This window comes from Periplaneta americana, chromosome 13 (genome assembly GCF_040183065.1).
Source record: "Periplaneta americana isolate PAMFEO1 chromosome 13, P.americana_PAMFEO1_priV1, whole genome shotgun sequence".
Lineage (NCBI taxonomy): Eukaryota > Metazoa > Arthropoda > Insecta > Blattodea > Blattidae > Periplaneta > Periplaneta americana.
In genome coordinates this window covers 55,702,545-55,730,399 of record NC_091129.1, presented here as the reverse complement: position 1 = coordinate 55,730,399, position 27,855 = coordinate 55,702,545, and the positions used below count along the sequence as shown (strand labels likewise).

The 27,855-nt window shown below is 34.8% G+C and overlaps 1 protein-coding gene across 3 annotated transcripts in view; it reads left to right on the top strand.

Moving 5' to 3' along the window:
• LOC138711941 (SLIT and NTRK-like protein 4) overlaps positions 1-27,855 on the top strand; it is a 137,444-nt gene that overhangs the window by 47,133 nt on the left and 62,456 nt on the right. For 2 of the 3 annotated variants that reach the window (XR_011335540.1, XR_011335539.1), the window contains one exon: positions 2,678-13,661. The exons of the other annotated variant lie outside the window; for it this stretch is intronic. The gene's annotated coding sequence lies outside the window, so the exon portion shown is untranslated. Of the gene's footprint in view, positions 1-2,677; positions 13,662-27,855 lie in introns of those variants that run through there. 3 annotated transcript variants of the gene reach the window in all.

Below are 27,855 nucleotides of genomic sequence, written 5' to 3'. Positions count from 1 at the left end.
TACAGTTGACTCTATATTATCCGGGTCAATGGCAAGGATAATAAACACGTGTAATTGAAGTCATAGATAATACAATTTTTATCGAATAATACTGCAGTAATGAAAGCAACTGAGGAGCAAATATTCAAATGAGACTTTGTCCTTCAAATAGAATTTTAGGGTATGAACAAAAAATGTATTTTATTATTTTCCCAATGTTACAATTGTGTACTCACCACTTAATTATGAATATCAATCTGTTCAGATTGTAGTGAAACTAAGTATCCAAATCAAATTAAAATTGTCATTGTAGAAATGTAATATAGAAGTTTCTGTAGAGTTGCTTTTGATCGAACAGATACGACATTGTTGGTATTGTTTATCACAATGCTGGACATAGTAGGCCTACCTTCTGATTGGAGATACACGCCAAAAGTTTATTGCAGTCATTTTATGAAGTAAACCAACTTGACCTCAGTCAAAGAATACTTAGGCTACAAAAAGGAACAAACAAATTTAATCTCAAGAAAACATGTAACTGTATTGACCAAATATGCCTCCATAGGCCTAATTTTAAATGAGAAAACCACAATCGTCTTCTAAACAGTCACACATTGGATTTTCCTCTTCATCTGGGACATTAGAAACAGGTACATCGATCAAGAGTTTTATACCACTGCAGATCTGCCTCGTTGAGCCAATTCTCACCAAAGATTTTGACTAGAATTTTCCTCACATCTTCTGTCTTCTCAACCTCTATGTTCAACAGGTACACCATATTTTCTTATTTTATTAACTTCTCTTTCACTCAAATGCTCACCTTTCTTTCTGGTTCCTTGATTGGTGTCACCTACAATCGCAGTGCTATCGGATTCCATGACAATTGAATACCTCCTCGGAATAAGAATGTAACCAACAAAACTGTAATTCATATTTCAGGAAAAAAAGAAAATAATATCACGGGCATATTTCATTCGACCTATATTTACTAGCAGAACCATTTGACTAATGAAGAATAGAAGTTTATTTAGGTATTGAATACTATAATTTTTGTTATCCATCAATGCTTCAAAATTAATTTCCCACCAAAGTCTCACAGTCCAATAATTTGATAATCACGGACGTATCTCGGTTGGGTTTTTTCCGAGGTTTCCCCAACCATAAGGTGAGTGTCAGGTAATCTTTTTGGAAATTCTCTGCCTCATTTCGCCAAATACCATCCCGCTATCAACAATCCCATCGACGCTATGTAACTGAGTAGTTGATACAGCGTCGTTAAATAATCAAATAAAAATAATAAAAATTTGATGTTATATACTTTTTCCTGGGAAGTCTTCAATTACGCTCTATTATAATTTCCTTGAATATTGCAATCATAGCACCTCATCATAACGCATGAGTCACCTCAAATGGAGCTGGTGCAATGCAATGCATTCTGGAACGTTGGTTTCCAAGTGACCATTCTGTGATTCGTTGAAAGCGTTATAGTTGAGTATGATTGTATTCAATTAGTGGCATAGCTGTTTTTGAAACACACCTCAAATTTTACACTGTGTTATACACGGAATATACATTTTTTTATCGGTATGACTACTGAAATGTGCAGATGATCCTTCTAATGCGAAAACAAAGTTATTTTAAAATTTTTTGTTTTGTGGACAAAGTCTCTTTTGAAAGTATGCTCATCAATTAGAATCACAAATACACCATAGCATAAAATTATAATGTGCATACAGTAATTTATGAAGTCGCGATTGTATTGAAACTACACAACCATAGCTGTATCCAACTCTTAACATACTGCATTAAGCGCTTCATTGCCTTGCTTTGTGACAAGTTTCTTTGGAGAATCCAAAATATCGTGAATCAAATAAGCGTCTTTATTTTTTTTTATATCAAGCATTCACGAGACGCATACTGAGCTACATTTCCTTCACTGCACTACTTTACCTAATTTGTTTTTCTCATTTTTCTTTTATTCATTCTTTCACATTTTAAAGCTGTTCTTGCTCTTACACAATATTGTAGCATATGACGCCTAGGAGTAAATTTATTAAATGTACAACGTGGAAAAAATATGTACCCTCATGCTCAAAAATGGCCGGAAAATGTAAACAGTGTAATTGCGCATTGTGCTATTTGAGACAGAACACGACCGCTTTTATGGTAATAAGTAAACACGGCAGACCTAGTGGCGGACGGGAGGAAAGGAATTAGTTTTTGCGTATTATCAGAGACTAACTCCTTTCCTACTGTCCGCCACTGGGTCGGCCGTATTTACTTATGAACATAACCGCGGGCATGTTCTGTCTCAAACAGTAAGCTTGGAGCGCAAGTGATCTATCAGCATGAGTGTAGAATACAGTAAGTATACTATTCCTTCAATTTTGCGAGCTAACGCGGGATTAATTTGGGTAGTTGCTGGTCATCAGGATGAAGATGAAGTTGTATGAAAGAGAGAGGAGAGAGTGCTGTTCGGATAGTTTGCTATTATTTGGAGAAAAACAAGGCAAATACATATTTCCTGCCATAGAAGTTGACAATATTGCAAAATAAGTGCTTTTCACAGATGAAAGGGAAACAGAGAAAGCGAGAAGCCACGGTTTATCCGAAATTCGAACAATCCCACCCTGGATAATAGAGAGTCAACTATCGTAGTTAGTTTCAAAATTATAATTCTGTATTTTTATTGTTTCAGCAAAGATTTGTTGGATACTTAAGCAAACAAGAAATACACATTCAACATGGAATTTAAAAAGAATATAGGAGAAATCTTTACTGTGCTGACAGTAATCTACATTTTAAATGTGGATGCATACGTCATAGACAACACTGTGAATAAATTTCCATGTGTAGTAAATTGCTCATGCATCTTATCAGAAGATCACAAAACTCTGGAAGTTACCTGTAATGATAACGTAAAGACTGTTCCAGACACTTTGCAATCGGATACCGTTGAAATATTAGATCTCTCCAACAATCATTTCGTCACAGTTAGAAACAACAGCTTCTCTATGTTTACGAGACTTTCAACTCTTATTCTGTCAAACAACGCCATTGAGAATGTAGAATCGGAGGCTTTTACTGGACTACATATGTTGAGAAATATTCACCTCTCATACAATAACTTGAAATCAATTTCTCCGAACATATTTTCCAGCAATTCGGTTCTCGAGACAGTCTCACTCAATGGAAATCCACTTGTGTATGTTCTCCAGGACTCCCCTTTCCTAGAATCCAATTCAATCCGTTGTCTAGATTTGAGTTCATGTTTTATTACATCAATATTTCCCGCCACGTTCTCCAAACTTCCTAGATTGCACAATTTAGATCTCTCATCTAACCTCTTGCAGAACATGCAACTTGATGCTATGCAGTATCTGAGAAAACTGAGGGTCGTAGAGGTAGGCAACAATTGTTGGGTGTGTAGTTGTAATCTCTTAGAGCTCATGAATTGGATCAGTAGTCGAAGAGTTAATCAATCAGCCCATAAACCCATCAAGTGCTTCGAGAACGGACAATACAAGACCTGGTGGACTGCTGCTAATAAGGGCAGATCCTGTCTGCATCGAGAGGAAGGCACAACCACAGTTCTGTTATTAGAAAGCTCTGAGTTTGAAAGCTCTGAAGAGGCATTAGAAAACTTAGATGAGACAAATGAAGTACCTTCGGCAACAACGAATGATATCGAAACTCGTGATTTTGTCAGAACACTTGGAATTCAAAACTTCGAGACGAAAATACCAGCAGAGGACTCTCCTGACAAAAGAGTTGTAAGTAAGGAAGTTATTCCTTCGTCTTCTGATGTACAAAGTGGAGATTATTCCATGCTGCTAGGCTCGACGCATGTAGTATTATCTCTGATAGTCATATCCTGCACACTCTCTGTTTCTGTCTTTCTTACTTTCTTGGTAATCAACTACTTAAAAAAGGTTATGGACAGTAAACCTATCTATATAGAAATTAACAGCATATAAATCAAACCAGCCGTGATTGCCTACCCAATCGAGGCCATCGAGTGTATATTCAGAGGAACTACAACTCACTATGAGCATGACTATTATGATTCTACCTACATATATGAGCCTGCTAGTTGAATGTTGTGTGAACGATACTATGGTGTTTCATACTCTCTTCAAAATAAAAAAAGCTTGAGTAAGTTTATAACTTGGCAGCAAAACTTGGTGCCCGATGGTAAAGAGGCATGTGCTTTCAGGTTAACCGTGTTCTTGAGTCCCTCTACTGTATACAATAGAAGGCGACGTGGGTCGTGTCCCGTTGAACTACTGTGCCTTAATTGTTCCTAAGAAGGCGTCATCCAGAAGTTTACTGTTTACTTGCTTTGTGTTGCAGTCGACATACGTCATAGGCTGGAGACCAGAATTTTGCATTAATTTTGAAAAAACATGATAATATTTGCGTTTTATCACTGATTAGTTACAAGATAAACGGAAAATTTTTGTATAAATTAGAAAGTAATTCTTGCGTGAAATAACTCTTTATTACCGGTACGTATTAGATTAGGCGTGAAAATAATGAAAAAATGTTTCATACATTAATTTATTTACATATTAAAATAAAATACAACTTGATAACACTGAGATAACAATATTTGTATTATGTAACATCTGGTGTTTTATTTGTGGAATGAAAGCATAGCAGAAGTCACAATATTATTTTATTTCATTGAGCGCCTACGATCACTAACAATTAAATAATTATACTTTGAGAAAAACCTTTCTGCGTCCACAGATGCACAAGGAACCCAGAAAATTTTCAACATAACAAATGTAAATTCAGGGTAATTCAATATGAGAACTCGTAATGCCTCAATCACATCAACTGTAACATTGGAAGTGTTGGATGATTGTTTCGAAACTCTTTCTTTCAAAATAAAAAATGAATGCTACATTGCGGTCATTACTTTTTATAACCTGGAAGTAAGTTATTGTTTTACCTCTCTCTGTGAGTACATTAACTTTATCAACATTAATTTGTACAATATTTGCTGGTTGAATAATTAATTTCAATTCACATACAATGACTGTGAATTATCACTGGCCAACAAAGTTTATTAATTAATTTAAATTCACAAACTGACTGTGAATAATCACTAGCCAACAAAGTTATTGTTGCATTTCTATCAACAGCTCTTATTAACTAATTTGTGGGTGCTGATTTCAGATTTGAGGTTAGTTTTTTTTTTTCTGAAAGCTCTGGTTTTTTTGTAATCGACATATGTCAAAATTTCAATTTTCATTTTTTCTAATTTATCTCACAGCGTATGTGGAGAGATATTTCATTAAACTGTCTTAAAATTAGCTGAAAAATAAACATTAAATTGCAATATATTTTAAATTTCTTCTGTAATACAAACTGAAACACATTCAGTCATAAACTCTTTTAAAATTGGCTCATTGATACACATTAAATTTCAATACATTCTATATTTCTTCAGTAATATAAACTGAAACACATGCAGCCATAAACTCTCTTAAAATTAGTCGATTAATAAACGTTAAATTGCAATATAATCTAAATTTCTTCAGTGGTACAAACCTAAACACATACAGTCATAAACTGATTGCTATTTAATACATTTGTTACTATGACGGGGCAATGCGCAAGTGCATACGATCAAGGCAGAAACTTGCGTTTCAAGCTCTTGCGTTTGTGAGCTGTTTCAGGGCAATCCCGTTTAATGCTCTAGCAGTAGTCTGTCATCATATGTTTGTCCCATCTCCCTTGGTAGCATTGTTCCATGATCTTGAGGTCCTGAAGGAACCACTCATCTTCCTCGTCACTAACATCATCTAAGTTCTCAGGGAATCTATCAAGATGACTGTACAGGAAATGAAGTTGGACACTCATGTTACATCCCAGATCATGAAATGCTGACAACATATTAGCTACGACAGTTTCATAGTTAACAGCCTTATTATTTCCGAGAAAGTTGTTCATTATCGCCACGAACGACACCCATGCAGCCCTTCTTTTGTTGTTCATTTTTCTGACAAATTCTTTGTCGCGAACAAGTGCACGAATTTAGGATCCATCAAGCACACCCGCCTTATAAAGGGACAAAGCAGGGAGAGCACTTATATAGTGGAAGCATTCCCCATCTCTATTTAATGTCTTTACAAACTGTTTAACCAACCCCAGTTTGATGTGCAGTGGTGGAAAAATGATCTTCTCTCGATTGACAATTGAATCATTGACAATACTTGACTTACTTGCTTGCAGTCTCTAACGTATGGGTCACTCCTTCTAATTCCAGTGCTTCTATCGAGCTCGGCTGTCCCACATGCAAAGAAAGCAGGGATACTTTGTGTAACCTCTCTGTTGACCAAAGAGAAAATTGACCATTTTAAGGTCCACGCAAATTGTCCAGTTGTGCTCGTGATATTTCAGTAGGTCATTATGCTGCTCTCGTAAATGCACAGAATGACTAACTGGAACAGGTGCATAGACATTGCCATTATGTAGTAGAACACACTTCAGACTGCACTTAGAACTGTCTACAAATAAACGCCAATCATTTGCACTGCATAATGTAACTCCTAATTCCTATAGAAGACCTGAGACATTATGACAATACAAACTTATTCTCCTCTGTAAAATATGAAAGAAAAGCCTCCTCCCGTTTTCTGAAGTATGAAACTTTTGTGTTGGCGCTCAGTAAATCTTTTTTTTTTTTTTTTTTTTTTTTGCAATTCAGACGCTAACATTTCAATTGCATGTTTGGAGAGATCCAAATCATCACGCACAAGGTCATTCAGCTCAGGCTGTTAAACTTCTGAATAGTTAAGGTCTCTTCAGTACTAGAAGAACACTCGTCCTGTACTATTCCTTCAGTCTCACCACTTCTCTCCGAATTTTTATCCTCATCTTCAGATGTAGTAAACCCTTTAAAAGCTGGAACTGGTAGCTCATCAGAATGCACAGTAGGTCGAATTACTGAGGGAATTATGGGATATAAGATCTTGTGTGTGTTTTTCTTGTCAGTACCCTTTATATTGACGAGACAAAAAATAGCAATCACTTGTATGATCCTTTGGTTCTCACCAGATCATGGGAACTCCGAAAGGTAAACCCTTACGTTTCCCTCTTGTCCAATCACGCAGCATTTCTTCGCAGTTGTGACATACACCATGTGGGTCCCATTTCTTGTCTTGGTCCCCAATAGTAAGTCCGAAGTACGCTTTATAAGCGCGCCTCACAAAGGATGTTATTTTACGCCTTTGTCGAATAAGGGCGGAATATCCACAAATGTAGCAGAAACTGTCTGGGTTGTTTATACATTGACGTCTCCTTGTAGCCATGATCAGATGTGAAATAACAACGGAACTAATATTCATGTCTAAACAATATTACGTTATTACCAGTCAATAACATAAACATAAACGGCTGGAATGCAAAAGTTCGAATTGTATGAAAACTAGAGCATGGAGAAAAAACCGTTTTCAGATTTGAAATCAGCACGTCAAAAATATTAAGAATCAGTGAAAAAATCTCTTGCAACTGACATTTCGAAAAAGAATTGTTTGCCAGTGTTATGTAACTCGTATTTGCAATTTTCTGAATCACTAGTTTACTGATATGCTTGAATAATTCTTGTATTTCAGTCCTTAAGTCCAAACAGGAATGGTTATTAATTTACCTACCGACTCCTCTACATTACCAGAAATTATTATAGGCCTATTCTTTTTACACCTCACGTCATTATGCGAACATCTGTGCTCTATACCTATCCCTCTCCATTGCTTACCATGACACTACTCACGTGCAAGTAAACAAACTCGTACCTATAGTAAGAGATCAGAAAACTTGTGTCATCGGATACTAAGTTTCGCTGTCTGCTTATAACATTGACCAGTGAACTATCAGTGATTAATTGTAACGACAAAATATAATTTATTGATTGTGATTTATGTCTTAACACTTTTAATATATAAAATGTAATAAAAAGGTTGACAACGAAGATTAAAACTTAGAAACGGTTATACGGCAAATTCAAGATAACTTATGTCACTCTTTTAACATTTTAACACTGTGAAGATTATAAAGTTTTATTATATTTTATATAGACAAAGTATCGATGAGTCTAGATATAATTTATTGTGGACTAACAAAATGGTTTCCGAACATGATATATTTTGATAATTGCAAATATAGTTGTCCTCACCTACGTTTAACTGAAATGTCTTGTGATATGAAGAGCCTAGTATGTGCCACATAATTAATACTGATATTACTTATTACTGATAATAATTAATCTCGGTGGTCCAATGATTACTGTACATACTTGTCTATGAATCCGCGTTTTTCCTGATTCATTCTGAGTGGAAGATGTTTGATTTCATGGATGATGAAAGTCCTTAATTTTTTTCGAAAAAGAAAAAAAATACGAAGCTGGGAGGTGTGTGCTGTGTGTTTACGGCTCTTTCCGGGTTCCTATGTTATCCTCCTTCACAAAAAAATTACTCGTTGTGATTTTCCATTCTTTCAGGTGACAAATAAAAGTGCCTTTGTAATATCGTTCTCTGCTGCAATACTGAAGTGCAATGTACAATTATAAAGAATAGAAAGGCGAAGATTACATAGTAACTTATGCATAAAATTCACAAGAAGTTTCGGAAATTTAGAAGTAGTTGACTGTTATTTGCTCTATTACAGAATGCATCAGGTTTGCTAGATGAAATTAACAGAGGTCTTAACTATATAATCTTAAAACATAATTTTTAACATGGATTTCATAACAGCACTCATTAGTAAGTCACTATATTGTATGTCATAAATTTAACAGATAAAATTACAGTAATAATTATCTGCATAATTGTAATAAAATTATTACAGTACACAGTATATATTTCGGAAACCATGACATAATCAACTTTTTTTAAATTTCTTTGACAATGCACTGCAATCTTGAAACTTTCACTGAAGCCGAAATAACATAAGAAGTAGGTACTGCACATGTTGCTACTCCGAACTATGAATAGATTGCCACTTTGTCTTTAGCACACAATAACAAACATGTTGGTAGGCTACATATTATATGCCTAAGAATACTCTATATTCAGTGTATAAGTAATACGAGTACATGCTACTGGTTTAAAAATGTAAAGACTACTGATTTGTACTTTTATAAGCATAAAATATAATTAGGGCCTACTGATATAATTCAGTCCATCACTGTGGAATAACGTTAACATGTCTGACTGTGAAATATAATATCATTACTTAATGGGTAATGTAATGTACTGTCAGTTCACTGATGTTAAGGTTTAGGCATTTGGAAGGTGGTAGTATCTGTACAGGTTGGAGCCAGTGTAGCGTATCGGTACGCGACAGTTACGAGAAACCAAGCGCTGTTGCAACACTTATTTTGAAGAAGAGGCTATTCAGTATTCTATTCTTGGCATATGAGTTGGAGCTAAGTTTTGTGTTGAGGTTAGCTGAAGTGTAAGGTAGTTGTTATCATGTCTATGATAAGCTTGTGAATGCTGTGTAGTCGTACAGTAACATACGAGTACAATGTTTTCAGAGGATCACGCGGTTTTCCCGGAACTTCAAAATCATGTGCTGATTTCGTGACACCACTGGAATAAAGTGTCGACAAAAAGGTGCAATAAAATGTCATATAAATAAGAAGTCTGTGTCTTAATATGTTGATAGTGATGATGAAAATGAAACTGTAGGTTCTTCAAGTGAGAAAAATGAACTATTGTAATTTAACCCCTTTCCCCATTCTGAGACAGATGTGGCACATACCGGTTTTATATTAACATAATGTATAATATAAGCATATAATATTTCAAACTGCATACTGGGAAAGATATGGCACACGGCCAAGAATTGGATTTGACCATATGTGACATCAGTTGAAAAAGAAAGAACTACTTAAGTTATTTGAATATTAAACCGGTGTGTGCAAGACTGCCCCATGCGGTAACGGGTTAAAAAAACTTTTTCGACATTATAAGCACACGTTGCAATTGCAACAAATCAGCAATTGAATAAAAGCTCAGAAAATAACTACTCTTTTTTTCCAGTTTGTGTATGTATTTCGTACTAGTATTTTTCTTTCTTCCAGTGCTTCGTGACACAATATAAATCAAGTACATTACATACTGTTTGTCCTTAGAAGAAGTTAAATACAGTAGAACCTCTATTATCCGTCGTAATGAAGGGGTTGAATTGAACGGTTAATTGAAAACATCAGATAATCCGTATCATAAAAGATTGTCGTAATTTAGTGAATATTGCTTACATTTTCGTAATTTTCCTTGTGGTCTTGTATTTAACACACTAGGCAGTGGACCAGAAGTTCACTGATTTAAGTATGTTATTAACAACGGCTTTTTAACGAGAAAGGAAAGTCCTTGTAATGGCTGTCTGTGGAAAGATAGGAATAGTGGAGGTCTCGTGTTGTAGATTTTCATACTTTATACAATTTATCTTTGATTTTTATTAAATTTCACACAGTTGTGACTCCAGTCTCATATTCTAAAATGATCCACAGTTTATCGTTCCCCAAACCACTCAGTTACTTGCACATTTTTATACTTAGCAAGACAGAAAATAAGAAAGATTGGAGAAAGCTGGATTTGTAGTGAAAGACCTGCCCTTGAGTAGAACACTATGAATAAATGGATGCGATTTCTCTGATACCCGTGGAAGATATTTTATAGAACTCTAACAGTAAACCATAATGTGAAAGGGTAAAGTCTTGTAATAATTCTCTCTAGAAAGAAAAACGAGCTAATATATTTCATATATTTCTGTAGCAAAAAAAGCTAGAGAAAAGTCGGATAATCTGCCACTCGGTTAATAGGGCGACGGATGATCGGGATTCTACTGTACTGTTAATTTATAAATAAATACTCATAAATCATAATTACATTTCACAAATATTTCGATTTTCAAATAATATTTGTGTCTTATTCCTTTGTCTTTTGTAGAAGTTGTTATATAAATTCAATACGATTTACTTACTGCTGCTGATGATTATTGTGCATAACGTATCACAGAAACATAAATTGTCTCATTTGTACGATTGTGAATTTCCCTACAACTACAATCCCTTGCTTACTGTAACAATTTTTACACCTCTGCCTGAAACCTGTGTAGTCGTACAGTAACATGCAATTCTTATAGAGGAGCACGCGGTTTTCCCGGAACTCAAAAATCATAAATAGCCATGCTGATTTTGTGACACCACTGGAGTAAAGTGTCGACAAAAGGTGTAATAAAATGTCATATAAATAATAAGCTATTTCATAGTTTCAATATGCATATCTTAATTCTTCCTTGAGTCATGTATCTTTCAAAATGGGGAGGTATTTCTGTATTAATGTAAAATATATAATAAAATATTAGAACTGTAATATAGACCTAATCTACCTCTGCGATGGCTGAGTGGTCAGACCTCCAGCCTGTCACGCAGGCGGCCTGCGTTCGAGTCCCAGTCTGGCCTGGGATTTTTAATTGAAAAACCCATAGTGACACTTGTGGTGGACAAGATCGCAGTTGAGATTTTTCTCGGGGTTCTCCCTTTTTTTCCTCATATTAAACATCTACATCATTCCGTCACCATTCCTCCATTTCGTCATCATTCCATAGCATTCATCGATCGCCGGCTGGCGACATACGGAGCTGACTGACCTAGGGACGAAGGGGCTTGCCTACTCGAAATCTGGGTACGCAGCGAACCTTAGTGTAATCAACCGGTGTGGGTTTAGGAATGCGCCTAGCTTGAGGGTTAGCGTAATAGATCGTAACAGGTCGCAGTGCTGGGTCATAGTGCCCCCCTCCTATAAATTTCATTTCATTCCATAGCCCTAATCTATAAGTGAAACATGTTATTGTCATTATTCATGTCTCTTGGCTGAGAAAAGTGAATACCTACTGTACAACTCAGTTATAAACGCACTCCTTTCTAACAAAATAGGTTTAGAATTATAGGGAAAAGTATTGATATCAGCGTAATATATTTTGCGTTTCCCGGAGGATGGGGGTTGAACAACGATAGACAGACTGATGCTGGCAGCAGTACAGTTCATTCAAGAGAACTGACTCAGGTTACTAATCACTTTTTATTTTGTGTTGATTAGCTTTACAAATTTAAGTTATATTTTGAAACTTATGATAAATTGATAGTTATTGTAAATTTACCTATTATTTATTTATGTAGTGATGAGATCATTTTCGTCTTGGAACTTATGTTTTTCAATTTATTCTCTAGCACGACTCATCGTCGTCGTCGTCGTCATCATCATCATTATCACCATCGTCATTTTCTTCTTCTTCTTCTTCTTCTTCTTCTTCTTCATAACAGGGATTAGACAATGATCCTGAGAGTATAGTATACTAAACCATACTACATACATGATTATGATATGAGGTGTATGTGCAGAGACCCGAAGTATAGTATAATATACTTGGACTTGTGCCCTAACTGTAACCTGCAGAATTTTTTCAGCATTTTTCCTCATGTCAGTGACTTTTTTGAAGTGTAGAATCATATTGAACTTTAAAAATAAGACAAATGTCTCAGAACTCAAGAGGATAAGTAGATACTAGGGCTGGGATTCTTTCTTCACTCATTCGGTTTAAATGTATTCTTCAGTTTTCTTTGTATTCTTCTATTTTTGTTTTCATTGGAACTGTATACGTTGAGCTCTTCTCGGATATTTTCATTCTTTATCTGAAATCTTCTTGTACAACCCTTAAGCCTACGTAGGATCCTCATTTCTATCGATTGTATTTTACTTCTATCTGTTTCTGTTATTATCCAAGACTCACTCCCAAACATGATAACTGGAACAGTCGTAGTCTTGTAAAATTTTATTTTTTGTATCCTTTCTAGTCTTGTTTTTTTTTTTTTTAATTTTTATACATTATATACATTAAAAAGATGCATTAAAAACTATTATATACATAAAACAGAAATATAAATTAAAGAATTTACCCCCGTATGAACCAACGCTCGTGGTCGGAGTTCAAAACCGCACTGTAGATTTTTAATCGGTTGTTTAACGACGCTGTATCAACTACTAGATTATATAGCGTAGATGAGATTGGTGATAGCGAAATGGTATTTGGCGAGATGAGGCCTAGGATTCGCCATAGATTACCTGGCATTCACCTTACGGTTGGGAAAAACCTCGGATAAAACCCAACCAGGTATTCAGCCCAAGCGGGGATCGAACCCACGCCCGAGCGTAACTTCAGACCGGCAGGCAAGCGCCTAAACCGAGTGAGCACTGTAGCTAAGCAGAAAGAAGAAGACAAAATAAACTATAAATGTAAGCAATAAAATAGGACAGATTACAAAAACAAGAACAATACAATTCAAAACATTATAACCAATATTCACAAATTTATAAGATTGATATTTAGCAATTAATATTATCTAAACCTATATTAAGTTCCCATAATCATTCCTTTAATTTTCAGTTTAAATTTAATCATACTTATGTTAGCTAAAACTGGGTACTGAGAAATTAATTTGTTATTTAGTTTTAAGCCATAGTTGAAGCCATGTTTCATACCAGCAGCCGTTGGAATTTTGGATTCTGTGAAATGAAATAATATGTTTCTTCTTGTATTATAATTATGCCAATATGTGTTGAAATTTTTCTTGTTCTTATGAAAATAAATACTCGTTCACAACACCATATCACACTCTCCATTCCTAAACACAGAATATCCTTGTACTCTTCATCTTTCACTGTCTCTGTAGCTCATCTCTGGAACTCTCTACCACAACATGTCAGAGACTGTCGGACGTTGTCTAGTTTCAAAAATAAACTAAAATTGCACTTTTCAATTCAGATTTCTTTCAGTTATAAACCCTTTTCTCTGCGATAGTTTTGTATATATATATATATATATATATATATATATATATATATATATATATATATATATATATATTCCTTTTTTTGCCCTTTTTTGTTTTCTTGATCACCAGATGAATTTATTAGCATACCATTTTTATTGTGAATTTTATTTTATTTTCGTATTTCTTTTCTTTTTTATTATTATTTTATTGCATTCCATTTTGTTATATTCTTCCTTACTTTTCCCCTATTAACTATTTGTGCTAAATGAGTTGCTTTTGCTGTATTCAAATGTATTTTACTTTCTTTTTCTCTATTATGTGTTATTTTCAGTTGTTTAGTGTCGATTTTATTATGCTATTGTTATTATTTTTTAAATATGTTAGTACTGTATTCTTAAACATTTTGTTAAATATTCACTGCTTATATACTTTGTGACCTGGTGGAGTATAAGAGAAGGCCCTATGGCCTTAACTCTGCCAGTATAAATAAAGGATTATTATTATTATTATTATTATTATTATTATTATTATTATTATTATTATAAAGCAAGTTAATAACGTATATTTATATACCTTCTCCAATTTGAAAACGTTAAAATCTGTATTCTTATGCTGATGATACTGTGGTTATATTTAGCGGTTCGAGTTGGAATGAAACTTATCAAAATTCTAACAGTGGTATTAATATTATTAAAGAATGGCTGGATGTTCACTTACTTTCCTTGAACGTTTCTAAAACAAAATTAATACAATTTTCATTAACATCACATGGCTTTGAGCAACTAAAAATAAATAATAATAGAAATATAACAATACGTGATTGTAACCTACCTACTTGCTCATGTAACGCTTTGAGTATATCCCCACAAGTTAAATATTTAGGCATTATTATTGACCAACATTTAAAATGGGACAAGCATATCTCCTTCCTGTGTAACAGATTGCGTAAAACAATCCACAAATTTTCTATTCTACGCTCTTATTTACCTGTTTATGTTCTGCGTACTGTGTACTTAGCTCTGTTTCAATCAATAATTCAGTATGGTATATTAGGTTGGGGAGGAATGACTAAATCGACTCTCCATCCTTTAAATTTGCTCAAAAAAAGAATTATCAAAATTTGCCTATATAAACCTTTTGATTACCCTACAAAATTAATTTTTCAGGAATTTGGTGTATCAAATCTAGAACAAATTTATAAACAAACATTGCTGATTTACTTCCATAAAAACCACAATAAATTTAAATTTGATCCTCATGAATATCATACGAGACAAAACTACAGTTTCTTTAGAAATACTCCCAAATGCCACACAACTGCTGGATTAAAACACAGCATAAATTTTGTACCCAAAATATATAATACATTAATTAGAGCTTACTCTGAGCTAAGTACACTGAACACACATAGATTTAAGAAACAAATCAGATTAATTATTTAATTGTTTAAGCTAATTGAGTTAAAAATTGATAATGGTACTTTTGTATTTTCTATTTGTATATAGACCCTATTATTACATGCTGTATTATTTTACCATTTATTGATGTTATTGTGCTCAATGAACTCTCTTAATTGTGTGATATATTTTGTATAACTGATCTGAACTGCGCCCGGGCACGAGCTTCTGCTCTTTCGGGCTGCAATGCCTAATGTAGTTCAAGTGTATAGTATTAAATAAATTAAATGAAATGAAAAAAAAAAATTAATAGGGTAATCAATAGACTTTTTCAGACAAATTTTGATTATTCTTTTTTGTAGTAAAATCAGCGGCTTTCTTATGGATTTAGAAACACTGCTCCAACACAACAGTACCATAACGTAATACAGAGATTGCACCAAGGATAAATAAATAAATCTTGAAGTATTAATAGGGAGGTATGAACTAATTATAACAAATCTATATATAATTTTGCGTAACTTATTACATAAAAATGGAATATGTGTGCCCCATCTAAGGTGCTGGTCAATTAGTATTCCTAGATGCAAGTGTTCTATTTATTGTTTCACATATCGTTGAAATTTATTTAATTTAATCTCAATATCTCTATCTGTATCAAAATTTATATTACATCTTAAATAACCGAAGTGAGATGTTTGTTCCAGAGATTTATTTTATATTATAATTTTTGAACGTACAGATATTTTCCACAGTGAGCCACTACTTTAGTATTCTTTATGGCTATTTTTTAGATTATATTGCTTTGCGAGTTGGCATAACTTGAGACCGATCGTTATAAATAATCATTATTTTGCAACGATTCAAATTATGAGAAATATTTCTAATCAGTTTTATTTGAGTAGCGAATTGTGCGCTTGATGATTATAAGGCTACAACAGCAGCTGGAAAAATAAAAAATTCGATCAAATATAATTTATATTATATTCAATGACCGCACCATTAAATATTTTTGGAATATTTTGGTCACTACGGCATCACTATAATCAAATGACTGAATCACTTTCTTTAAATTCTCACAATAATAGCTATTATGCATGCTTTCAACTTCGGCTAATGATTTAAGATGGAGGAATACGTACTCTGGCACACTGTTTTCTGAATTCAGAAATACGATAGATGCCATACAAACAACTTTGTTATATTAGCCATTAGTCTGTCAACATCAGGAAATTGCACTCTCAACTCTTCTGCAAGTCTGTGACAAGCATGTTCGAGACATGTCGCTGTACTATATTCGGATAATGCTGTTGAAGAAACTTTGCCAATCTCTCCATTTATGTTACAGAATCTGTGAAAATAGCAACACATTTACATACAGAACACATGATAGCCAGAGTAAATTTCATTACATTATTAAAATGTCCACATATTGTAGAACAATTAACCTTGTCTAGTAATTCAGTGGATCGAAGGTAGAGGCTATCAGCACTTTCTATAATTATAGAATGCACCTACAACTACATTAGCAGTGTGGTGTCGAATAGTTTGTTTCCGGCAACAAGATCTTCTTTTTTTTTCAATATTTGTACCAAAATCAAAACTTACTAGTGGCTTGTGCAGCAAATGCTGCAAACTAAGTTCATTAGACGTTCAAGTAAACATTTTTTCAGATTTATTTTCAATGAAAAATACCAGACATTCGGAAAGTTATTTGCTTCCATAACAATGAAAGATACTCTCTCTCGAGCCAATACTGAAGAGAACCACGGATATAAATATCTACACCACACCGCCATTAATTATATGAAAAAGACCCAACCCCACTTGATTAATAATTATAAAAATATTTGATTTTTAATAATATTATTATCTTACGTAAGTTTTATAGCTTTCAGTAACATATACTATATATATATATATATATATATATATATATATATATATATATATATATATACACACTATATAGCCGCCACTCAGTAAAATATAGAAATCAAAATCTAATTTAAGTATTCTCTACATCTACTTATATAACCCCAAAACGTTTCACTTTCATATCATCAATATAGCATTAATATGTATAATTAATGAAAAATAGTCGCATCATGGCATCAACTATAATAATATTTCATTTCTAATGGTAATAATGTCATCAAACCACCTCAAGTTTTGTAGTTTTTAATATCCAATACACAGCTGTACCCAGAAAATTACACACCACAGAATCGAACCTGTAAATTATTTTTAGTAAGTTAAGTTTTTAATAACCAATTTAATTTGAGCTCTAAATATGTCGGCATTCTTGCAGATCATGGCCTTCGTCTGATGGTCTGCATCACTTTAATATTAAATGAAAATCCTTATGTAAATAGTATGCGACATTTGATGTCTGAACTTAATTCTTCCTGTCAACATCTAAGTCTCCCTTGTCTAGTTGAACTTCGTAAATCTGTGACTAGGAAATTATGAGAGGAATTAAGAAATGCAGAATTCGAATCATGGAAAGTAATGCCTGGAAGAGGCAGATGTGTAGAATTGTACAGCCAAGTACCTAAAGCCAACGCCTGGATTTTTAATAAGTCTGGACTTTCTACATCTGAATGGGTAACCTGCCTCAAAATGAATGCCAATTTAGCAGCAGTTAGAGGAGTACCTGGTCGCTCTTTGGACGGATCCCGGTGCAGACATGGCTGCCCGGAGACTGAAACTCTTGCCCACGTCCAAGGTCAGTGTAACAGAGATTTACTCCTCCGAAATGCCAGACACCATCATGTTCGATCCTTAATTGCAACTGCTTTAAGAAAAAAGTCTCGGACAGTAGAAGAGGAAGTTTTTTGCCTTGCTACTAATGGCTCCTCTAGACGTATTGACATCATAGCGTATTCCCAGACTACCAAGAAAGGATATATAATTGATCCTACCGTAAGGATTGAAACGGGGAGTAGCCAGCCGGAGGATGTCAATCAAGAAAAGATCAACATTTATCTGCCAACAGTTGATTACTTCAAAGCAAAATACCAGCTTGAAGACATTGAGGTGATTGGTCTTCTTATTGGAGCTCGTGGTGTGATTCCCAAGTTCTTTGAACGCTTCAGGAAGAATTTTGAAATACCACAGACACTTACTGCTGACATCATAACTTCAGTTTTGAAACGCTCTTGCCAAATTCTGAGTCATCATATTCACTCTATTTAATTTTTTTTATTCACTTTCTATTCATATATGTTTATTTTAATTTTCTTTCTACAAAATTTATGTAAACATTTAATATTGCAAAATTCATGTAGGAGAGTATACTGAGTCCTTCTGGGCTACCTCCAATGGGAGGCAGTTATTACCTTACCTACTGTTTACTGTAGTATGTGTTTTGTTTTATTCTGAAATGCAACACGGCCGACTTGATGCTCGCCTCGCTTCCCCTTTACAAAAAAGCGAAGGTAATATCAAGTCGGCCGTGAATGCTATTAGCTAGTTCTCAAAACTGACGACAGATGGATTTTGGAAAATAGGAAAATTATGTTTAAAAATTGACATTTCACTGAAAACTACTATTTTTCCGAAAAACTTTGAGTTCCAAGCTTCAAAATGAGGGGTCATTTATTCAAATCCGTCCAGCCGTTTTCCCGTAATTTCCATTACCAGTTCAAATTATATATATATATATATATATATATATATATATATATATATATATATATTATTGCAGGAGTGAGAACTTATTTTTATACTCTGCAAGCACATGTTCTATTGAATATGGAATTAGGAATGAAACATTATGAAGCCATTGATTTTATTGTAAAAATGTTTATAACCATTTATTACCTTTCATATTGTTTTAATTAAATATTTTATAAGATTTAAACTATACGGTATTTATCCATTCTTGGCATGATGATTGAAGACATAGACATCCATGATCTCCATGGAGATATGAATAATGACATTAACAGATTATTGTCATTCTCTGATTCATGGCCAACTACATGCATTTCAATAACTACAAAGATAGCGCAGTCGTTAGTGTTTATTAATAAAATTGAAGGTTCAGACAATATTTTTCTAATCTTATAATATCACCAATTATGTGATTCTTATGGTCACCATATGTGGCATACTTACAGCGGATTTTTTCATTGTCTCCTTGTGCAGACAGGAGGAAAACAGAGGGATGTGGCCTACCTACACTCACTTGTCTGTAATGAAGAGAGAATCAGAATTTAGACGTACAAGTAAACTGAGCACAAATACAGCGCGATTTCTCAAGCCGTAATATTGGTTTAGTCGTGGTATATGTAATGAAGCCTATAATTATTACTTGAATAATTTGAAAGCTCAATAATTTGAGTAATAAATTAGAATAACTTTCCAAGTCACTAACGTTATCTAAAATGAAATATGTTGCAAATGTCCGTAAGCATTATGGCTGTGACTAATTACAGAATCTTGTAAATACCTCCTCCACGAATTGCGCGTTCTGCGGCTAGCACCGTAAAAATCTGCTATACTAATGTATCTCATCAAGTGGTGGAAGTGGGTAAAAAATAACACAACAGTTATTTTGAACTGTTCCGATTTCGGAATTGTTACAAAAATGAACAGTAGGTCGGAACTCACAGTTTCGAAATAATATTGTTTCGATTCAGAGCTGCTCACTTGTCTAGTTGTTGCTGACCTGCAGGACTGCGTTGTGCAAGTTATGTTTCGTTGAACCAATGAGAGCACCTGTTACACTGTTTTCGTTGTTCTTTGTACCGTACTTCGAACTTCATTTGAACTTGGAACTACGACTGCGTAATGGAGGGGGAAGCAGGATATTAAAATAATTCTTCAAGTGGCACGTATTTTAATATACAGTAAACAATTGGAAGAGCGGTCATAACTTGTAAGGTTGCAGGAACTATTTATAGAATATAACTTCAATTTTATTCAATTCCCGCTTTACTTCACCTTCGCCAATTCGCCATTCAGTTATGTTTCAGTTACTATATTGCATTACCAAAGATATGCTTTGTAATTTAATAAAATAATAATAAGAGTGGTGTAGGACTTAAAGGTAGGCTACAGCTTATAGTATTAAAAATAGGTCATATTAAATATTTTTTCTCTGAGCCTATGTCATGCACAAAAGTGAACATTTTTGCAAGGAAAACACTCTTTAGCCATTACAATGTAGGCCTATAATAGGCCTAACTATATTTTAAAAATTAGTGTGGAAGTTGTGCACGACATGTTTCCACATTACTATATAGTTTGCAACTTTTATTTGGAACATAGTATTTTTCCGAAATTGGAACTGTCGGAACTATTCCGGGCAAAGAACAACTTCGCACATCACTATCAAGTGGGCTTTCTCGATTGACATCGTGGACATCCCTCTCTGTTGACGAGTCTCACCAGTATGATGTCATCGAACTGCAGTAATGCACGGACTTAGGCGGGTTACATAAAGAAGGAATAACCTGGCTGTTCATTTCATACGCCATCATCGATGCTCTTAAGCAATTCTGTAACTGCGAATATTTTTACTGAATTAAATAATATGGAATGGAGAGTTTTGATAGAATGAAATTTGTAATTGAAGGAAGCAAATAAACCTTAAAAAAAAGTCGTCCTCAGATCTTGCCTATCATAAGTATCACTCCAGTCAACCGGATTGAAACCCTACTTCGCGGAATAGTAAGCCCCGACCCACTCTAGCACTGAACTACGAAACAGAAAAGAATATCTCTGTAGTCAAGAGTGTTCCAGGATTGCTTCGGAGAAGACGACGTTGAAAATAAACTGTCGAAAAATAAAACTATGTTTTTAATGGTCTGCGTACAACTGGTAAAAGTATTTTGGCGTATAAATATGAATAAATGGATTTTTTTTTCCTCTGTTTCTATCAAACATTGACTAATGTCCTTTGCACCGGTTGATAAACAAATATTTGTGAGTTGTGAGCTGACCAAAGAAAGGAATTATCTTTCATTGTTTTAATGTAGGCATGGCAGAAAGAAACGTCTATTGAATTTGCGATTGTCAATAGTTAGGAACACATATTACAAAACGTCCTAATCTCACACTTTTCAAACTTTTCTCCCCCATGTCAAAAACATATCATTTGAGAAAATGAGTGGAATCAAAATAGTACTTTTTCAATTACACAAGTACAATCTGTATATAAAGTAGTAGTAGCAGTAGCAGTAGCAGTAGATTTTACTACGCTTTATCAACATCTTAGGTTATTTAGCGTCCGAATGAGATGAAGCTGATAATGCCGGCGAAATGAGTCCGGGGTCCGCACCGAGAGTTACCCAACATTTGCTCATATTGGATTGAGGGAAAACCCCGGAAAAACCTCAACCAGATAACTTGCCCTGATCGGGAATCGAACCCGGGTCACCTGGTTTCGCGGCCAGGCGTGCTAACCGTTACTCCACATGTGTGGGCTTGTCGTATAAAAATATGACATATCTCTCTACATTTTCACTACTTGAATTAAATATTTTAAAATAGTAGTCCATTCATTTTGAAGAACTGTATAGTTTACATTAGCATACAAAATTTTAGCCCTTTATCTTAAGTATTTTTTGAGTAAATGGTTCCTGGACTTGGAACAACAATTCCTTCCCACTCATCAGAGCGTTTCACTGCAATGTTTATCAATTCAATGCTCTCGATGTATCACACATGTAGGAGAGGGCCAGAGGATGTTGAGGCTACTTCACAGAAATCAAGTGTAAGCATAATACTGAATTGTAAATATAGGTGTTTCAATTTATAAATATAGTTTGAAGGTTTGACATAAATTAAATTTCCATTAGTCTTAATTTTAACGTTGTATGTTATTAGACATACCTATTTATTAAAATGTTATGATCACATAGGTCTACGAAAGTAACCACATTCAAATTCAATATAACTACAAGACACTCACGTTCAAATTTAGCCGAACTGCAACTACAAATGTAAATATTAAACTAATTAAAATCAGAATTACCACCATATATATTCTCTCTAGTAATATGCACACTAACACATTCTCGTTGAGTGTCAGAAAGAATACAATTCCTGCTATGTAGTTGAATATCGATTGCTAATAAAATCCGGAAATTTTAAATATCTCATAAACCATACCTATTATTTTACATTGTGGAGAAAAACCGACACATTTGTCGTCCAGGACACGCTCTTTGGGCATGGGGGTACAGATGTCTGGGACGTCTGAGAGCCCTATCCAGCGAGTTCTCTTTCAACGTTCCATGTTCCTAAGAGCATTCACATAAATTTCTAGGAACATAATTTATTTTTTCTACCTATAGGCCCTACATGTAAAACAAAATATTTTTTTAATTCACCCGAGTTCTCTTCTCAATTGTGTTGTTGTAGGTGAGTTAATCTAAGTTCAGTTTTTTAGTAGATTATTTTACGACGCTTTATCAACATCTCAGGTTATTTAGCGTCTGAATGAGATGAAGGTGATAATGACGGTGAAGTGAGTCCGGGGTCCAGCACTGAAAGTTACCCAGCATTTGCTCATATTGGGTTGAGGGAAAACCTCGGAAAAAACCTCAACCAGGTAACTTGCCCCGACCGGGAATCGAACCCGGGCCACCTGGTTTCGCGGCCAGACGCAATTCTGTTCTGAGAAAGAAAGTGCATACAGCTTATTATGGATAGCTGATTAACGTAGTGATTGTCACTCGTTTCGCTTTTTCGTCGTTTGGTCAGTAACTTATAATTAATGTTTCAAACATCTGGCATGTTATACCGTTCTTGCACTGAAGTTCGAGTACGAGGCAGTAAGAATAAACCGAGGCGCGCGAATTCATAAGGCCCAGGATAATCCTCGGCCTTATATCGCCAAATAACATTTCGCTATCTCCAACTAATTCTAACAATAAGGGCACTAAATAACCTACTAGTTGTCATAGCATCCCTAAATAACCAATTAAAAAATTAGCGATCTATTCTCTTTTCTATATCGTCCATGCTGTTCTCCGAGAGACGCAATATAATAATAATAATAATAATAATAATAATAATGTTTTATGTTACGTACTGTTACTGTAACGCAAGCAGTAGAACAGGAAGTTTGTAGTACCATCGGGGCACACGGCATGTGGATTCAATGAAAGCTGTGTGCAAAAGTTATACCTAATGTTCGAATTTTAAGGTGTTATGTTGATCAAACTGCGAAAGAATGAAATGAGTGACTATCACCACGTTAATCAGCAAGCCATAATTAGTCATTTCTGCAATTTTAATGACAATCAAGCTCTTACGGTTTGTGCACCTACCTTCTGAGATAATTTTTGCGATAGAAGTTATTAAATTAGTTAAATTCTGTAAGAGACTTGTAACAAATACGTTAATACTCTGTACGGGTGAAAACAATGGAGTAGGTATTTCGGGAAATAATATAGATAATATCTTCCAGAAGCAATCTTATTATTCCATTATAAAGTGAAGATACAGGAAATTGTTCCACTTTGTTCAAACTCTTACCGTTGTATTCTTATCTCTCCACATGAAGGAGATGGCTATCCATTCTATATGATTCAGTGTAGTAAAATAAGCCTATGAAGAGTCCGTGTGTATTCTGGCACCTGGCAAACAGAGAAACCGATCCGTCAGAATCGTGTACAATCAATAATACACTGCGAACATATCGACTTACTGCGAGATCCCCCGCCCAACAGAGCCCCGCCTCGCAAGCCTCGTATCGACAAATTCATAGCCCCCTGGGAACTCGGCCACCTGGCAGACAGCATTGCAGAGGGCCGATCCCGCGCCTCGACTCCACCCCGTAACATGGCGGCCGCGACGAGAGATTCCAGCCTGATGCAGATGATCAAGTTCACCCATCACATCGGACAACCTGGTGGTTCATTTTTTTCCATTTTTATTTATTTATTACTCTCGTCGCTAGTCGCTGCACCTACTTTATACTTTTTAGTTTCGGGTCCAAATTCCGTAGAGTCCAAGCTTACGTTTGTAGTGAAAACTGTGGTACTGGAGAATTATTTTTCTTGCATCTTGTTCCATTTTCCGTCATTCCCCATGATATCATTTATCTTCCCATAGCATCAGACTCAAAGAAGACATACATACATACATACATACATACATACATACATACATACATACATACATACATACATACATACATACATAGGGGAAAACCGGGCAAAGCGGATAAGCTAAGAACAAACAATGCCACAGGCTATATTTTGGTGTTCCCGAAATAAAATCTTCATGACATTGGTTGTGACACATGTTGTCCACATATATAAAAAACAGCAATTCATTTCTCGTACCTACGGACAGTGATATGATTTGAGAAAGAAAATATAATTAATTATTCGCTTTGCCCGGGTACACGGGCTAAGCGAATAATTAACCCGGGCAAAGTGAATATCCCTATAACATTTTCACATTTCTATTTAATTTTTATTCACTGATAATAAAATTAAATCAACACATCAACACGATGTTAATGAGTTATGTTAGACGATAGGATATGTTATTTACAGCCCATTACAGCACGTTAGATTAGTACAAAATACAAATTTGAACAAGTCGACGTTTCACTAGCACTGAAGACTTGGATTTCTTCTGCTTTTGCTCCTGCCCATAAGTTACTTCTCTTTCAACGTTTTTAATCAGTATAGATGTAAGAACTTCAGAGCGCTGACATTTTCTTCGTTGAACTCGTATCTTTCGAGCATCCATTTTTGGCACTGGTCTAAATCCAAAGAACTGACTTAGATTCTCTTGCTGACGATGTTGAGGTTTTAGTGTAACCGGAACTGAAAATCTGAGTGTAATTGATGTATTGGATATTCCTTCAATCTCTGAAGATAACGACATCACAGAGGTGGTTGATTCTGAGTGAGCATTAATGTTTCTTCAGCCGCTGAAGAAGCTGGCACCGCAGAATTTGTTAAATCTGAGCCAGCTCTCGTTTCGCTGATTTCTATCTCAAGTGGGCGATCTGTAAGTTGATCTGGAGCAAAATCTTCATCAACAAACACGTTATGGTTGTATGGCCAGATAGCAAAACCAATAATTGAAAGATTTTATTTCTTCAAGTGCTTTCTTCATGGCTTCTTCAGACCATTTGGCTTGTTCCGTCTTCCTCTTGAAAAATTAAACCATCTGAAAACACATTACGACCTTTTTAAGTAAAAATTAAGATCTGTGTTGCTGATTTATAATTTAATTAGTGTGACTTAATGCCTCCACTATGTAAAATGATCTAATACGCTTTATTATAATAGACAAATACATACAAAAATACAGCTAACACTTGTATAGTCAAATAAATGTGGCAGGGCAAAGCGGATAAGTTATCCACTTTGCCCTATTCACTTTGCCCGCAGACGCCACTTCCCTTTTCATTTAAGGTTATACAAATATAAACGTCAATAATCTTCTTCGTAAGTACGGCACTTTAGAAGTAATCGTATCGCCAATATATTACTATCACATAACAAAACGTTTCTGCAGTATTGCGTGTTGTACATTTGTTTCTCTTACCCTGAAATATTTTAAGAAAACAGTCAATTTTCTTTAAACACACGCTGACTTCTTCTCTCACTAGCTAGAATGACGACAAGTCAGTTCCAACAGCAAAATCTGGTTGGGATTCTTCCCCAACATAGCAGAAAGCGCTACCTGTTGGCATTTTTTAAGAAATATGCATTATTCTCTTTGCCCGGGTCTCGCCTACATACATACATACATACATACATACATACATACATACATACATACATACATACATACATACATACATACATACATACATACATACATACATACATACATGCATACATACATACATACATACATACATACAGTACATACATACATACATACATACATACATACATACATACATACATACATACATACATACATACATACATACATACATACATACATACATACATACATACATACATACATACATACATACATACATACATACATACATACATACATAATCTTTCTCTTAGTTACAGCCTACGGGTTATATGTAAGTGTCTAACTTGATAAAACTGGCTCTAAGGGAAAGGAACAGCAGGAAAACGTCAAAAACATTTGACGTTATTTTTTTCTCTAGAGTCTAGACCATTTTACATCACCGCTATCTTAGTACATCCCCAATCCGTGTTTTTTTTTCTTTAAATAGGTTCAGTTTTCCCGGCTAGATTTAATGTCATCATAAGCGCATATGTTATCCATTTTATAATATAAAAGCGCACATTTGAATCACTCAGAAGTGCGCTCGCAAGGAAGATAAAAGCGCACATTTAAATCGCTGAGAAACGCATTCGTAATGAAGCGCACATTTAAAACACTTAGAAACACTCTCGTAAAGAAGTTAGAAGCGTATTCGCAAAGAAGACAAAAGCGCACATTTAAATCACCTGAAGCGCACTCGCAAAGAAGACATAAGCGCACATTTAAATCACCTGAAGCGCACTCGCAAAGAAGACAAAAGCGTACTGGTAAAGAAGACAAAAGCGCACATTTAAATCACTCAGAAGCGCACATCATTTTCTTCACCTCTTCACTGCTTGCGAAGTACACAGTGTTCATCTGAAGAGACACCAAAAAAGTTTGTAACTTAAAATATGTGACAAAAATAAATAAATCTTCTGAGGATTGATGGTGCAACTCTTGCAGTTTATAAAAGCATGATTTGGTTGACATGAAGTCATAAATAAATTGAAAAATAAAGTCACTATTTATTCTATAAAGCTGATGCCATTTGGACACCAGGAGAAAATATTGTGTGTTCTTTGGTTAGCAGAAACAAAGCGTGTTAAGCATGTGCAGAGCCGGTTTCTTCGGGCGTTCAACCTTCAAAGACACGATCTCATTTTTGACTATAAGACTGGAATATAAAGTTCAAGCAAACAGGCACTTTGTTGCCGAAAATTGGTGAGCATTCTAAGCGAAAAGTTTCTGAAGACGACAATGAGCAGATTCGAGCCTCATTTACAAGAATCCCAAGAAAATAAATTCGACAAGCACGTTTGCATCTCCAACTTCCTCACAGACGACTTTTGCACAAAAGGCTACATTTTTTAAAATAAAAAATTCAAATAACACAACGGATCACGGCCGATAATAAAATTGAAAGTTTGGCTTCCACTGAAAGTATTTCGGAAAAAATTGACCAAGACAATATTATTCTTACTTATATCCTGTGTGTTTCTGCCGCTGCGACTAGGCAATCTTGTTTCTGCTAACCAAGAACACACGAGATTTTCTCCCGAAGCGTTCACATGGTTGTAGCTTTATAAAATTAACAATTTGGTTATTTTTTAAACTTGTTACACTCCATGCTAACCACATCATTGTTACCTCGGTAGATTTATTTATGTTTCTCGCATATACAGAGTGGAAGTGAAATAGCCTTACAGATTTTCAGGACGAATAGCTCATGTTGTATATAACAAAAACTATAATAGCCTATATATTGGTGTAAAGTTCATAGTTCTTAAAAAATGTTTTTTTTTTCTCAAATGTTTAACAATCTCTTGATCGATAACTCTTACGAGTAGGATCGTGATGTTTGTCCATATCAATACGAAATCTAATGAAGAATAATTTATCCTTCTGGCATAT